General features: G+C 41.9%; 1 pseudogene; it reads right to left on the bottom strand.

Moving 5' to 3' along the window:
• Nucleotides 1–268: 268 nt before the first annotated feature.
• LOC133096571 (cysteine and histidine-rich domain-containing protein 1-like) lies at nt 269–1312 on the bottom strand (annotated as a pseudogene).
• Nucleotides 1313–14925: the final 13613 nt, after the last annotated feature.

Raw genomic sequence — 14925 nt, 5'->3', positions numbered from 1 at the left:
TGTGAGCTATTTTCTAGCTGCTTCAAGTATAAGACACAACTACGGTTCTATTAGTGAGGAGAAATGAATAATCAGTCTTAGGTAACTCAAAAGGGATCCGGGAGGCACAAAAAGATAAACTGACTTTGGCTTGGACCTACTGTAGACCCTGAAACGCCAGATTCATCAACAACAACAACAACAAGAAAACAAGAGTACAGCAGCAAACCACCACTTCACCACATATTAAGAATTCTGAAATAGTCAATAACTTTCTTTTCCTTCTCAACTCATTCTGCTGTATCTTCTTTTTGTTTTTCCTGGTTTTTGGCTGCAGGCAGTTCAAGGCTTGCCCATTGCATAGGTTCAGCTTTTCTCATGGTAATTTCAGTCTTTGTTGCAGTCATAGTTACATAACTTCGCTTTACATCAATCACACCCCATAATTTCACATTTTGATGAAATTCCTTCTCTCCTTCAAATACAATGTGCACATTTAACAATGTACTATTTGCTACTACTTGACTAAGTTCCGGAAGTGAATTTTTAGCATATACTGAAATGGTGACTTCACCCCCAGTCTGATGCCAGTCATGTCTACACGGAACAGCCTTTTTCCCAGCATCCTTTTTAGTCCACGTGTGTTTCCCTGTTGTACAGCCCTCTTGGGCTAAGAATGTATTAAAATCAGAAGTTTTTCTTCTACAACAGCTCCAGTATTTCATCCCTTCATGGAAAATAGGTACTCCAGAATGATATACACAGACTTCTTCTAGACTCTGTGGACCCTGGTATGTCTTCGAACACCCTCCATTTTTACATGAGGTTCCAATCTTAATTTCATCACTGTCGTCTTCTTTCTTATTTTCTTCATTCCCCGATGATAGTTTAAGTTTATCAAGTGCTTGTTTTAGGGAGGCAGATATTTTTAATTCCAAATTTGTCATTGGTTCATCCGGGCTTGGCCTTTTTATTGCTTCTATTGGTTTAGGGGCTTGAATGATATGCTCCTGAAATTTGGGTTTCAATTCAGATAGTTCTTTCTTCTCAGTAGTCTTGACTTCAGGTTTGACTGGCTCGGGTGGCTTCTCACTATCATGCCTTCCTTTCGTACAGCCTGCAATGCTTAAAAAATCAGAAAAATCAGTTGTTCTTCTCTTACAGCAAGACCAACCCATCGGAATTGGTCTCGGGATCGAAGCGCTGGCCGCAGCCTCGGTTGTAGCACAGCAGGGCCATTTTCTCTTCCCACCGCTCCGGGTCAGGGCCAAACGCCTGGAACCGCCAGACAATGCCTTTACAACTCCCCTGTCGCAACCACCCGTCTGCGGGCTGGGGCCTCTAGTCATTATTAACAACGGTGATCCACTAGCAAAATTGTTGTTTCTCATCCTTGTGACCTTATGCTCTACTCATCTAGAGGTCTTAGTTCCAAATAAAAGATTGCTTCCATCAGGGGGAAGAAAACAATGATTCCATTGAAATAAAAGTTAAGATTGCATCCAGCCACTTTGATCTCCTCATCCCTCTGAATCAACAGGCAAAGAAAGGGTTTGCTATACTGATGGGGTGAATGACTTTGACTCCCAAAGGGAAATTTGGTAGCTCCTACACAACGGAGGTAAAGAAGAGCACATCTGGAATACAGAATATCCCTTTGTGCCTCTTAGTACCATCATGTCCTTAAAGTCAATGGAAAACTACCACCATCCAATTCTGTGGAGACTTCTAATAGCCCAGATGCTTCTGGAATGCAGGTCTGGAGCACTTCACCAGGCAAAGAACCATGACCTGCTGAAGTGCTTGCTGAAGGCAAAGGGAATGTGGAACGGGTAGTAGAAGAATTAGTTATAAATACCAGCTACAACCATGGAAACTGTTGCAGATACAAGGCCTGTAATAGTTGTAAGAACTTCATTATTTTGTTCTGTTTGCATATACATTACCCAAATATTTTCTTTGCTTTCTTCTATTGTCCCCTTATCATCTCACACAAAATGTATTAATAGTAGTGAACGTTACAGCATAGTGTTTATGCTACAGGATATTGAGGAATAAGAGTGGGCTTCACTCAAGGACTGACTCTGCATCCCCTTCTGGCGGAAGGGTTGGCCCTGATTTTGTTGTACACAGAATAGTTGTATCAGGTAGGGTTGAAGTATGACTTTGTTATTGTCTTTAGTTAGAAATTAAGTATGGTTTAAGGAATTTTGTATGGTACCAAGTTCACAAAGAGGTGGACTGGACAGTGACGGTCTATTGGTGTCGGCTTAGCTGCAGCCCCGTCACTCAATGAGACACCAGTCTAGGTGCTCCTGGGAAGGTATTTTGGTCACACGGTTTTAGCTGGTATTTATAACTACCTTCTTTTACCGTAAGAACCTTTTTATTCCAACATGCTTTTCAAATGACTTTGATATTCACTATGGCAGTGTATCCTGGATACGTCCTAAGTTATCATCCTCAAATGATGGGTAGGTAGACAGGAAGGAAAAATGAGTTTCTCAGAACTGCAGAGACTGAGACCTAAAAACAATAAATATATCTCTATAATTTTGTTCATTCTGTTCATCAGCAACTTTAGCTAAACATGAGGGAAGCGTGGTGGCTCCTCTTCCCTCTCTGACCCTCCTTCGAGCCTGAGTCTCACCACAGAGGGTAGTTTGCCTTGACATTAACTATCCTTCAGGAAACATTTTTGTGTAATTAATAACCTTTAATGCTTACTTTGTTAGCTACAAAACCAAATGACTGTCATTCGTAACACGTAACCTCATCAATTCTGACATTCTCTAAGGCTTTGATTTCTGTAAATGCCTGGTGACACAACAGTATTCAATAGAAAAAGTTGACATAACAAAGTTGCCGAGTCTGGGATTGTGTTAAAACTGACAGTTCTGAATGTAAGAGTTTGATCCAAAAGTAGAATTAACAGAGAGCCAGCAGAAAGCAAGGGAAGTTGAACAAAAAATGGGGGATGACTGGTGAAGGATAATCAGTTGATTCTAATTTGAGGAAAAACTGACACAGAAAATCAGGCGACCACAGCAAGCCTTTGAAGAAGGTAATAGTCACATAAACATGGGCTCCTGTGAAGAAGAGGAAATTCAAAGTTCAAACTGGGGCTCTTCCCACTCAAGAGACAGCTCGTCACCAATGTGACAACTTGTCAACTCCACTACTTTTGCCTGAGAAAGTGAAATGAGCAATTAAAATTTTCCCAGCATGTATACTCACATTTCCATCCATGTGCATAAATGGTACCTAATTTATCTCCCCACTAAAATTAACTAGAAAACTGGACAAATATATATGAAATAGTAATTTTCAGACATAGGACATTGACAGCACAGGAGTATGATTCCTGAAAGAAGGAAAAAAATAAGATGAAACTGACAATTATCCTGGATTACAACCTGAAGCAGTTTGCAGTTCACAGCACAAGAGGGGAAACTAAAGAGACCCCTGAACGAGGTGGTGGAGACCCTAGGGCTACAAATGTGATAAAATTTCATAGAATTGTGTGCCCCCCAAAATGAGTGTGTGTAAAAACCAGTTGAGTTAATAGTATTTTTGTAATGTCAGTTTTCTGGCTTTGCTAAACCTGTTATATAGTATAATGTAAGATGTTGTCATCGGGGAAAGCTGGGTAAAGGGTATATGGAACTCTCTGTATTAAAATTACAACTTCTGTGTGAGTTTAAAATTATATCCAAATAAAAATGTTTTTTTAAGTAGAAGCTAAAGGTGTTTTAGAGGAAGAAACATTAAGTGAATTCTCATTGCTACCAGATTTTTGTTTGTTTGTTTTATTGAAGTATAATTGCTTTACAATGTTGTGTTAGTTTCTGCTGTACAATGAAGTGAATCAGCTATATGTATACATATATCCCCTCCCTCTTGGACCTCCCTCCCACCCCACCCCCCATGCCACCCATCTAGGTCATTACAGAGCACTGAGCTGAGCTCCCTGTGCTATACAGCAGGTTCCCACTAACTATCTATTTTACACAAAGTAGTGTGTATATGTCAGTCCTAACCTCCCGGTTCATGCCACCCTCCCCTTCCCCCACTGTGTCCACATGTCCATTCTCTACATCTGCATCTCTATTCTTGCCCTGCAAATAGGTTCATCTGTACCATTTTTCTAGATTCCACATATATGTATGAATATACGATATTTGTCTTTCTCTTTCTGACTTACTTCACTCTGTATGACAGACTCTAGGTCCAACAAGAAATATCAAAGGAATTTCTTCAGGTAGAAAAAAAAAATGATACCAGATGGGAATTTTCACATATAAAAGCAGTGAGAGCATTGAAGATGGAAAATACGTGGTTATATGTAAAATAATATTTTTTATTTTATTTATTTATTTTTTATACAGCAGGTTCTTATTAGTTATCTATTTTATACATATTAGTGTATATATGTCAATCCCAATCTCCCAATTCATCCCACCACCATCACCCCGCCCCCCGCCAGCTTTCCCCCCTTAGTGTCCATACGTTTGTTCTCTACATGTGTGTCTCTATTTCTGCCTTGCAAACCGGTTCATCTGTACCATTTTTCTAGATCCCACATATATGCGTTAATACACGATATTTGTTTTTCTCTTTCTGACTTACTTCAATCTGTATGACAGTCTCTAGATCCATCCACGTCTCTACAAATGACCCAATTTTGTTCCTTTTTATGGATGAGTAATATTCCATTGTATATATGTACCACATCTTCTTTATCCATTCATCTGTTGATGGGCATTTAGGTTGCTTCCATGACCTGGCTATTGTAAATAGTGCTCCAATGAACATTGGGGTGCATGTGTCCTTTTGAATTATGGTTTTCTCTGGGTAAATGCCCAGTAGTGTGATTGCTGGGTCATATGGTAATTCTATTTTTAGTGTTTTAAGGAACCTCCATACTGTTCTCCATAGTGGCTGTATCAGTTTACATTCCCACCAACAGTGCAAGAGGGTTTCCTTTTCTCCACACCCTCTCCAGCACTTGTTGTTTTGTAGATTTTCTGATGATGCCCATTCTAACTGGTGTGAGGTGATACCTCATTGTAGTTTTGATTTGCATTTCTCTAATAATCAGTGATGTTGAGCAGCTTTTCATGTGCCTCTTGGCCATCTGTATGTCTTCTTTGGTGAAATGTCTATTTGGTCTTCTGCCCATTTTTTAAGTGGATTGTTTGTTTTTTTGATATTGAGCTCCATGAGCTGTTTGTATATTTTGGAGTTTAATCCTTTGTCTGTTGTTTCATTTGCAAATACTTTCTCCCATTCTGAGGGTTGCCTTCTTGTCTTGTTTATAGTTTCCTTTGCTGTGCAAAAGCTTTTAAGTTTAATTAAGTCCCATTTCTTTATTTTTGTTTTTATTTCTGATACTCTAGCAGGTGGGTCATAAAAGATCTTGCTGTGGTTTTTCAAAGAGTGTTTTTCCTATGTTTTCCTCTAAGAGTTTTATAGTGTCTGGTCTTACATTTAAGTCTTTAATTGATTTGGAGTTTATTTTTGTGTATGATGTTAGGGAGTGTTCTAATTTCATTCTTTTACATGTAGCAGACCAGTTTTCCCAGCACCACTTACTGAAGAGACTGTCTTTTCTCCATTGTATGTTCTTGCCTCCTTTGTCATAAATTAGGTGCCCATATGTGTGTGGGTTTATCTCTGGGCATTCTATCCTGTACCATTGAGCTATATTTCTGTTTTTGTACCAGTACCATACTGTCTTGATTACTGTAGCTTTGTGGTATAGTTTGAAGTCAGGGAGCCTAATTCCTCCAACTCCGTTTTTCTTTCTCAAGATTGCTTTAGCTATTCAGGGTCTTTTGTGTTTCCATACGAACTATAAAACTTTTTGCTCTAATTCTTAGAAGAATGACATTGGTAGTTTGATAGGGATTATGTTGAATCTGTAGATTGCTTTGGGTAGTATAGTCATTTTCACAATACTGTTTCTTCTAATCCAAGAACATGGTATATTTCTCCATCTGTTTGTGTCATCTTTGATTTCTTTCATCAGTGTTTTATAGTTTTCTGAGTACAAGTCTTTCGCCTCCTTAGGCAGGTTTATTCCTAGGTATTTTATTCTTTTTGTTGCAATGGTAAATAAGAGTGTTTCCTTAATTTCCCTTTCTGATTTTTCACTGTTGGTGTATAGGAATGCCAGAGATTTCTGTGCATAATTTTGTATCCTACAACCTTACCAGATTCATTGATTAGTTCTAGTAGTTTTCTGGTGGCATCTTTAGGATTTTCTATGTATAGTATCATGTCATCTGCAAACTTCTTCTTTTCCAATTTTTATTCCTTTTATTTCTGTTTTCTTCTCTGATTGTTGTGGCTATCAGGACTTCCAAAACTATGTTGAATAAGAGTGGCGAGAGTGGACTTCCTTGTCTTGTTCCTGATCTTAGTGGAAATGCTTTCAGTCTTTCAACATTGACTATGATGCTTGCTATTTGTTTGTCATATATGGTCTTTATTATGTTGAGGTCGGTTCCCTGTATGCCCATTTTCTGGAGAGTTTTTATCATAAATGGTGTTGAATTTTGTCAAAAGCTTTTTCTGCATCTATTGAGATGATCATATGGTTTTTATTCCTTAATTTGTTAATGTGGTGTATCACATTGATTGATTTGCATATATTGAAGAATTCTTGCATCCCTGCGATAAATCCCACTTGATACTTTTAAAAGTATGATACTTTTAATGTGTTGTTGGATTCTGTTTGCTAGTATTTTGTTCAGGATTTTTGCATCTGTGTTCATCAGTGATATTGGTCTATAATTTTCTTTTTTTGTGATATCTTTTTCTGGTTTTGGTATCAGGGTGATGGTGGCTTCATAGAATGAATTTGGGAGTGTTTCTCCCTCTGCAATTTTTTGGAAGAGTTTGAGAAGGATAGGTGTTAGCTCTTCTCTAAATGTTTGATAGAATTTGCATGTGAAACCATCTGGTCCTGGACTTTTGTTTGTTGGAAGATTTTTAATTATGGTTTCAATTTCATTACTTGTGATAGGTCTGTTTATATTTTCTAATTCTTCCTGGTTCAGTCTTGGAAAATTGTACCTTTCCAAGAATTTGTCCAGTTCTTCATGGTTGTCCATTTTATTGGCATAGAGTTGTTTGTAGTAGTCTCTTATAATCCTTTGTATTTCTGCGGTGTCAGTTTTGATTTCTCCTTTTCCATTTTTAATTTTATTGATTTGCGTCCTCTCCCTTTTTTTCTTGATGAGTCTGGCTAAGGGTTTATCAATTTTGTTTATCTTCTCAAAGAACCAGCTTTTAGTTTTATTGATCTTTGCTATTGTTTTTTTCATTTCCATATCATTTATTCTGCTCTGATCTTTATGATTTCTTTCCTTCTACTGACTTTGGGTTTTCTTTGTTCTTCTTTCTCTAGCTGTTTTAAGTGTGGGGTTAGATTGTTTATTTGAGATTTTTCTTGTTTCTTGAGGTGAGATTGAATTGCTGTAAACTTCCCTCTTAGAACTGCTTTTGCTGCATCCCATAAGTTTGGGTCATAGTGTTTTCGTTGTCATTTGTTTCTATGTATTTTTTAATTTCTTCTTTGATTTCTTCAGTGATATCTTTGTCTATCTTTCTGTGAATGTGGTTTTCGTTCCACAAGCTGCAGGATTGTAGTTCCTCTTGCTTCTGCTGAAATGTAAAATAATTTTTTAACCTCTTTAAAAGTTGATTGCTGAAAACAAAAATAATAATCAAAGTGAGTTTGTGTTATTAATTGATACATAAATGATTATCATAAACACTTGTCTTAGAATAACAAACATTTGTTTTCTCACAGTTATGGAGGGTCAGAAATTTGGGAGTGGCTTAGTTGGGTGATTCTGGCTCAGAGTCTCTCAAGAGGTTGTGGTCAAGGTGTCAGTGGAGGGTTTTGTCATCTGAAGCCTTGACCTGGGCTGGAGAATCTGCTTCCAAGATGGCTCCCTCACATGGCTGTCGGAAGTGGACCTCAGTGACTCAGTCGTTGCTGGCAGGAGGCCTCTCCACATGGGCAACTTGAGTGTCTTTTTGATGTGGCAGCTGGCCTGCCCCAGAGTGAGTAATCCAAGAGAGAAAGCAAGGTGGAGGCTGCGATGCTTTTTATGATCTCAGAAGTCACACACTGTCATTTCCACCATATTCTAGTCTCCAGAGGGAAGTCAGTACGTCCAGACCATGCTCAAGGGAGGTGAATTACACCCCACCTTTTGAGGGGTGGATTTCAAGGGATCTGGGGACATGTTTAAGAACTATCACATATAAAAGTAAAATGTATAACAAGAGTGGCACAAAGCACAGGAAGGGGCAAATGGAAGTATGCAATTACAAGTGTCTTATGCTCCATGTGAAGTGGTATAATATTATGTGAAAGTAGACTGTGATGAGTTAAAATCATATGTTGTAAACCCAAAGAAAGCACTAAAGTAAAACTATATTTCTAATAAATCAGTAGCAGGGATAAAGCGGACCCATAAAAAATTGTTCATGTAATCAAATATAAGGCAGGAAAAGAAGGAAAAGGAATAAAGAATAGATGGTACAAAAAGAAACAAAATAGCAAGATGGTACATTTAAAACCAATCATATCAATAATTACATTAAATGTACATGACTAAACCCCCAAAATAAAGTCAAGGATCATTAGCTTGGACTTACAAAGTAAAACTAACGATATGATGGATGCAAGAAACACACTTTAAATTGTAGCTGTATTAAAAGTAAAAGGATGGAAAAATAAATATCATAAAAAGACTAAACATAAGAAAGCTGGAATGGCCATAACAATATCAGACAAAACAGATTTCGGAAGAAGGAATATTACAGAGAAAAAAGAGGAAATTTTATAATACAGGGGTTAATTTATTTTAAAAAAATCATAAATGTGTAAGCACGTCTAATGTGTACCTAGTAACAGATTTAAAATATATTAAGCAAATATGAGAAACATAGAAACATAAAAAACAAAAAAAAGACAGAACTAAATGTACCCACAATTATAATTGGAGATTTTAGTGCTCCTCTCAGGAACTACTAGAACAAATAGGGAAAAAAATCAGTAAGGAGAGAGAAGACAAAAACATTATACCTGGGCTTCCCTGGTGGCGCAGTGGTTGGGAGTCCGCCTGCTGATGCAGGGGACACGGGTTCGAGCCCTGGTTCGGGAAGATCCCACATGCTGCAGAGCAGCTGGGCCCGTGCGCCACAACTACTGAGCCTGCGCTCTAGAGCCTGCCGACCTAGAGCTGGTGCTCCAAGACGAGAGAGGCCACCGCAATGAGAGGCCCGAGCACGGCAATGAAGAGTAGCCCCCGCTCGCCGCAACTAAAAAGAAAGCCCACGCACAACAACGAAGACCCAACGCAGCCAAAAATAAATTAATTAAAAAAAAACAAAAACATTATACCTAAGCTGACCTCATTGTCACTACAGAAACCTGTACCCAGTGACAGTAGAATAAGCATTTTTCTTCAAGTGCAGTCAGAGCATGTATGAAGAAAAACCATATTAAGTGGCATATAACAACTACAAACACATTTAAGAGTAGGAGTCCACAAGCTCTAATCCTTTAGCCAAATCTAGCCTACTCCCTGTTTTTGTAGATAAAGTTTTGTAGGTAAAGTTTTTCTGGAACACAGACATGTACATTGTTTATGTCTATGGCTGCTTCTGCACTACAGTGGCAGAGCTGAGTAGTGGCTCCAGAGAGAACAAACTAGCCCACAAAGACTGAGCTCTTTACCATCTGGACCCTTACAGAAAGAGTTTACTGACCCCTGTTTAAGAAGATTGAAATCATAAAGATCATGTTATCTGATAACAACAGAATTAAACTAGATATCAATAACAGACTCCTAGAAAATCCCCAAATATTTGGAAGTTAAATAACACATTTCCATATAATGCATAGGTTGAAAACATTAAACTAGAAAATATTTTGCACTGAATGAAAATGAAAACACAATATATAAAAATTTGTAGAATGAAGATACAGCAGTACTTTGAAGTAAATTTATAGCATTAAGTGTTTATGTTAGAAAAGAAGGAAACATCTCAAATCACTGATTCTACCTTAAGAAACTAGAAGAAGGCAAAAGAAATCCAAAATAAGCAGAAAGAAGGAAAGCATAACAATAAAAATCAAAATCAAAGAACAGGAAAAACAATAGAGTAAATCAATGAAACCAAAAGCTGGTTTTTTTTTTTGAACAGAGAAATCAAATTGGTAAAACTCTGGTCAGACTGTTCAGGAAAAAGCAAGAAGAAACACATTTCCAAACTGGTCTGGAATGAAAGAGTTGTCCCTTTATAGCCTACATGCTCTAAAAGGCTAATAAGATAGTAAGCAATTTTAAACTCAAAAACTTTTATAAAATAGATAAATTTCTTGCATGACCAACGTATCAAAGCTCAATCAAAAAGAAATGGATGTGGAGCAACTGGAACATTCATGCGTTGTTGGTGAGGTCACAGAGTCATACAACTACTCAGGAAAACGATTTGGGGGGCTTCCCTGGTGGCGCAGTGGTTGAGAATCTGCCTGCCAATGCAGGGGACACGGGTTCGAGCCCTGGTCCGGGAAGATCCCACATGCCGCAGAGCAACTAGGCCCGTGAGCCACAACTACTGAGCCTGCGCGTCTGGAGCCGGTGCTCCGCAACAAGAGAGGCCGCGATAGTGAGAGGCCCGCGCACCGCGATGCAGAGTGGCCTCTGCTCGCCGCAACTAGAGAAAGCCCTCGCACAGAAACGAAGACCCAACACAGCCATAAATAAATAAATAAATAAATAAAATTAAAAAAAAAAAAAAAAACCGATTTGGCAATTTTGTGTAAAGTAAAACAAACACTCACTGCACTGTCCAGGATCACACTTCTACGTGCTTCCAGGGGACGTGCTTACAGACTTGTATGTGAATATCCACCTCAGTTTTACTCATTACAGACAAATCCTGGGGAAATTCAAGGGTTCATGAACTGGTGAATGAACAAAATTGTTATATTCACACCATGGAACACTATCCAGCCATTAAATAGGACTGAACTACAGATAGGATTTCATTGTAACAAAATTGTACAAAAGGTTTCAACTGTAGCGGCAGAAAGCAAATCAGTGGCTGTCCCACTGTGGTGGGGAGAGAATTAACCACACGAGGAGGGAAGTTTGTGGAGCGAAGGCAATGTTCCCCGTGATGCTTGTGGTGGTAGTTACACAATCATGCACATTTGTCATCAAAATAGACACAAAAGTTGATGAACTTTATTGCGTATCTATTACACCTTAATAAAATGGATTTTGAAAAAAGAAAAAGAAATTCCAGGTTATGGTAGGAGGGAAAGCCTGGGAGGGGGCAGGGTGGCCGGAGACGTGTGGGTCAGTGTGTCAGCGAGAGGCCAGTCCTGAGGGCGGCCCTGACCGGGCCCTTCCGGCCACCGGAGGGGGTGCACAGGTCAAGCCAGGTGGCTCCTGGAGGGGCCACCTCCGTGTTTCAGATGAAAAGCCTGACCTCAGAGAGGCTGTGACTTAACCCAAGGACACAACCCAGTGACAGAGGGGCCAGGGTCTGAGTGCCAGGCTGCCAAGCAAGGAGGAGGCTGTGAAACAGCAGAGCTGGAGAGAGCAGGAGACACACACAGCACACACACACCACACCACAAACATACACACACAACATACAGCAAACACACACACGCACACAGCAAACACACAAACACACAGCAAACATACACACACAACATACAGCACACACAACACACAGCAAACACACACACAACACACACAGAGCACACACACAGCACACCACAAACATACACACACGACATACAGCAAACACACACACGCACACAGCAAACACGTAAACACACAGCAAACACATACACAACATACAGCAAACACACACACGCACAGAGCAAAGACACAGAGCACACACACAAACATATACACAACATACAGCAAACACACACACACACAGCACACACACAACACACCACAAACGTACACACACGGCATACAGCAAACACACACACGCACACAGAGCACACACGGCACACCCAGCAAACACACACACAAGGTCACACGTCAAAGTTAGGCGTGCGATCCAGCAAACAACCACATTGCAGCCGGTTCCACAGGAGTGAGGGGTCCCTGGTCTCCGAGGACAGATGTGCCCAGGCGGTCCTTCATCAGGATGAACTGAGCTCCGGGAGAGGTGCAGGAATATACGCACGACCATCAGCCACGCTCCGCCCCCCCCCCCCCAGGTAGCTGGGTGTCTCCCAGGCTCTGCGCCCACCAGGGGAAGGGCTCGGGCCGGCCCCCAGGACCGTCCCGCTGGGCAGCGTGCGCTGTGGCAAACCCCGTGACACACGTGGAGGAGGCTGCGAGCAAGGACAGGAGGGCGACAGGTGGACACAGTGGGGCGGAAGGGAGGCGTCCAGGAGGAGATGTCCTCCCAGTCGGCTCCGGCTGCTACAGCAAACAGCGCGGACGGACGGGGCGGCTTAAACAACAGACATTTATTCTCTCAGGATTCTGGAGGCTGAAAGCTCAAGACCAAGGTGCCCGCAAATCACTGTCTTCCTGGCGTGTAACAGCCTGCTCACCTGGCCTTTCCCGGTGCCGCACGTGGAGAAAGGGAGGTGGGGGGGACAGAGGGAAAGAGGGATAGGGAGAGAGGGAGAGGGAGAGAGAGGGAGAGAGAGAAGGGGGGAGAGAGAGAGGGAGAGAGAGGGAGGGAGAGAGTCCTTTTTCTCTCTTCCTCTTCTTATGTGGGCACTAATCCCATCACAAGATATCATAAAACCTAAAACCCTGCCGTTTGGGGTTTGATTTTTCAGTGCTGGCATGAATGTGTTCTATAGTTTCTGGAACAAGAATTAAACCCCAGATGGAAAGTGCCTTCCACACCACCCTCATTTGAAGGAAAATGCTCAAAATACAATTTTCCAAATGAAGAAAATGTTCCCAGTCAACCATATCTAATCGTTTGATTGGATGTTAATACGGCGGGTCCAAGCTCCTGCTGCCCGCGGGGGCACAGCTGGGGGCCTGCTCCACTGTGCTGCAGGGAACAGCCCGCCAGAGAGCAGGGACCAGGGCCCCCGACAGCTAGCGCTGGCTGTGTTGTCCTTCCCACACGGTTCCAAGACAGGAACATCACACGGCTCCGCAGACAGAGGCATCAGGATTTGTCCCCAGGCTTCCACGGGGGAAAGTCTCCAGGCTGAAGGACCTGGCCTGCGAGAGCCCCCGGCCAGGTATCTCCGTGTCCTTCACCTGCCCACTTCCTCCCCCCAAACCTAGACGCCCTTCCTCTGTGTCACCTCTCTCACCGAGGTGCCACTGTCCCCCGCACGGACACACACACAGCTACCCTGGGGCAGAATCCACCTTGCAAATTGGTCAGCAGCTCTCATATAAACTGGCACTTCTTTTGGAAATAAGTATCAAGAACTTTAAAAACATTTATACTTTTTCACTCAGTAATGGCATTTTCTGAGAATCTATCCTGAGATTCTAAGAATATCGTCGGGGGCAGGGAGGCACAAAGCTGTGTAATTACTAAATATAATTTTTTATAGTGGAAAACTTGGAGATAATTTAAATATACAACCGTAGGGTAGATGCTTTATAAACTATGATTCATCAATTATATGGACAATTACGCAGCCAGAAAATGATGGGTACCATAATTTTTGCCAGGCTCTCATATTTTGATGTATTTCCTTCCCATTATTTCTTCAGGCTTCTTTTTTTTTTAAGTAAATATAAAGTCAACTATAATTAGCAGTGGTTGCTTTTTCTCCTTTTCTGTGTTTTCCTAATTTTTATGATCCACATGAATTTCTCTAATGGAGTAATAAACAAATTCTTCTCAAGGAGTGAGGGCACAGAAAGGTTGTCTTTGCAGCTCAAGGGAATATCCTGACTCCCGACTGAAAAGAGTGAGCTTGGTCAGGGTTCAGCCCCAGATTTAGCCATTGCAGTTAACATCTGTGAGTTTTGTTTTGTTTTGTTCTCAAATACTCCATCCAAGGTCAATCACGCACAGACACACACACACACACACACAGATGCTTATGACACGTCTGCTCCTGGGTCAAGAGCCTGCCGTGAACTTGGGAAGGGAAAGGAGGAAAGCCCATGGCAGAGGTATAGTGGGCTGTGAAGATCATTCCAAATGATAGCACAGAGCATCTTGCTTCATCCTCTCTCTGAAAAGAAGGCAGACCCCACCGCAGTTAGGAGCTAGGAGGTAAGAGCAGGGAGCAAGCATCAGTGCAGGAGGGCCCTGGAATCCTGTTAGTGGGACACCTCCAGCTGTGCACCCCTGCCCACTCCCTGCACCTGCACCCTGCTTTGTGCAGACACATCGGTCTCCTAGGCTCCAGCCATAGCGGCCTTGTCCCTGTCCCTGGGCCCCGCCAGCCCATCTTCCCACCAGGCCTGGCACCTGGCGCCCCCCTGAGGAAGCTCTTCCCCCAGACCTATCCATCCTCGGGCCCCAAACATCACAGAGGTCTCAGTTCAGCTGTCCCATCCTCAGAAGCCTTCCTGAACTATCCTGCGAGGCCAACCCACCCACCTCCAGAGTCTGTCACTGCAACCTATTTTCTCCAGGACATTTGCCAGTGCCTTAGATTTTCTGGTGTGCTTATTGTGTTAATTTTGAAATGTCCCGCTAACAGGTAAGTTCCCGGAGGGCAAGGGCTCCGCTGCTGATGGCCGCGTCCCCCGGTGCAGCCGAGGTGGGTGCTCACCAATCACCTCTGCTGGGGGAGTGGATTCCAGCAGCAGAGCTTGCCAGCCCTGACGCCACGTGTCTCCTCCTTTAACCTTCCCCTCAGCTCCCCTGGCTGGCAAAGCCTGGCCCTTTCTGAGAGAGAAGAGGCCATTTATCAAGCACAGGGCGATACTCCTCCCCGGAGCG

Source organism: Eubalaena glacialis, chromosome 8 (assembly GCF_028564815.1).
Source record: "Eubalaena glacialis isolate mEubGla1 chromosome 8, mEubGla1.1.hap2.+ XY, whole genome shotgun sequence".
Classification (NCBI taxonomy): Eukaryota; Metazoa; Chordata; class Mammalia; order Artiodactyla; family Balaenidae; genus Eubalaena; species Eubalaena glacialis.
This window is presented reverse-complemented; position numbering and strand designations above follow the sequence as displayed.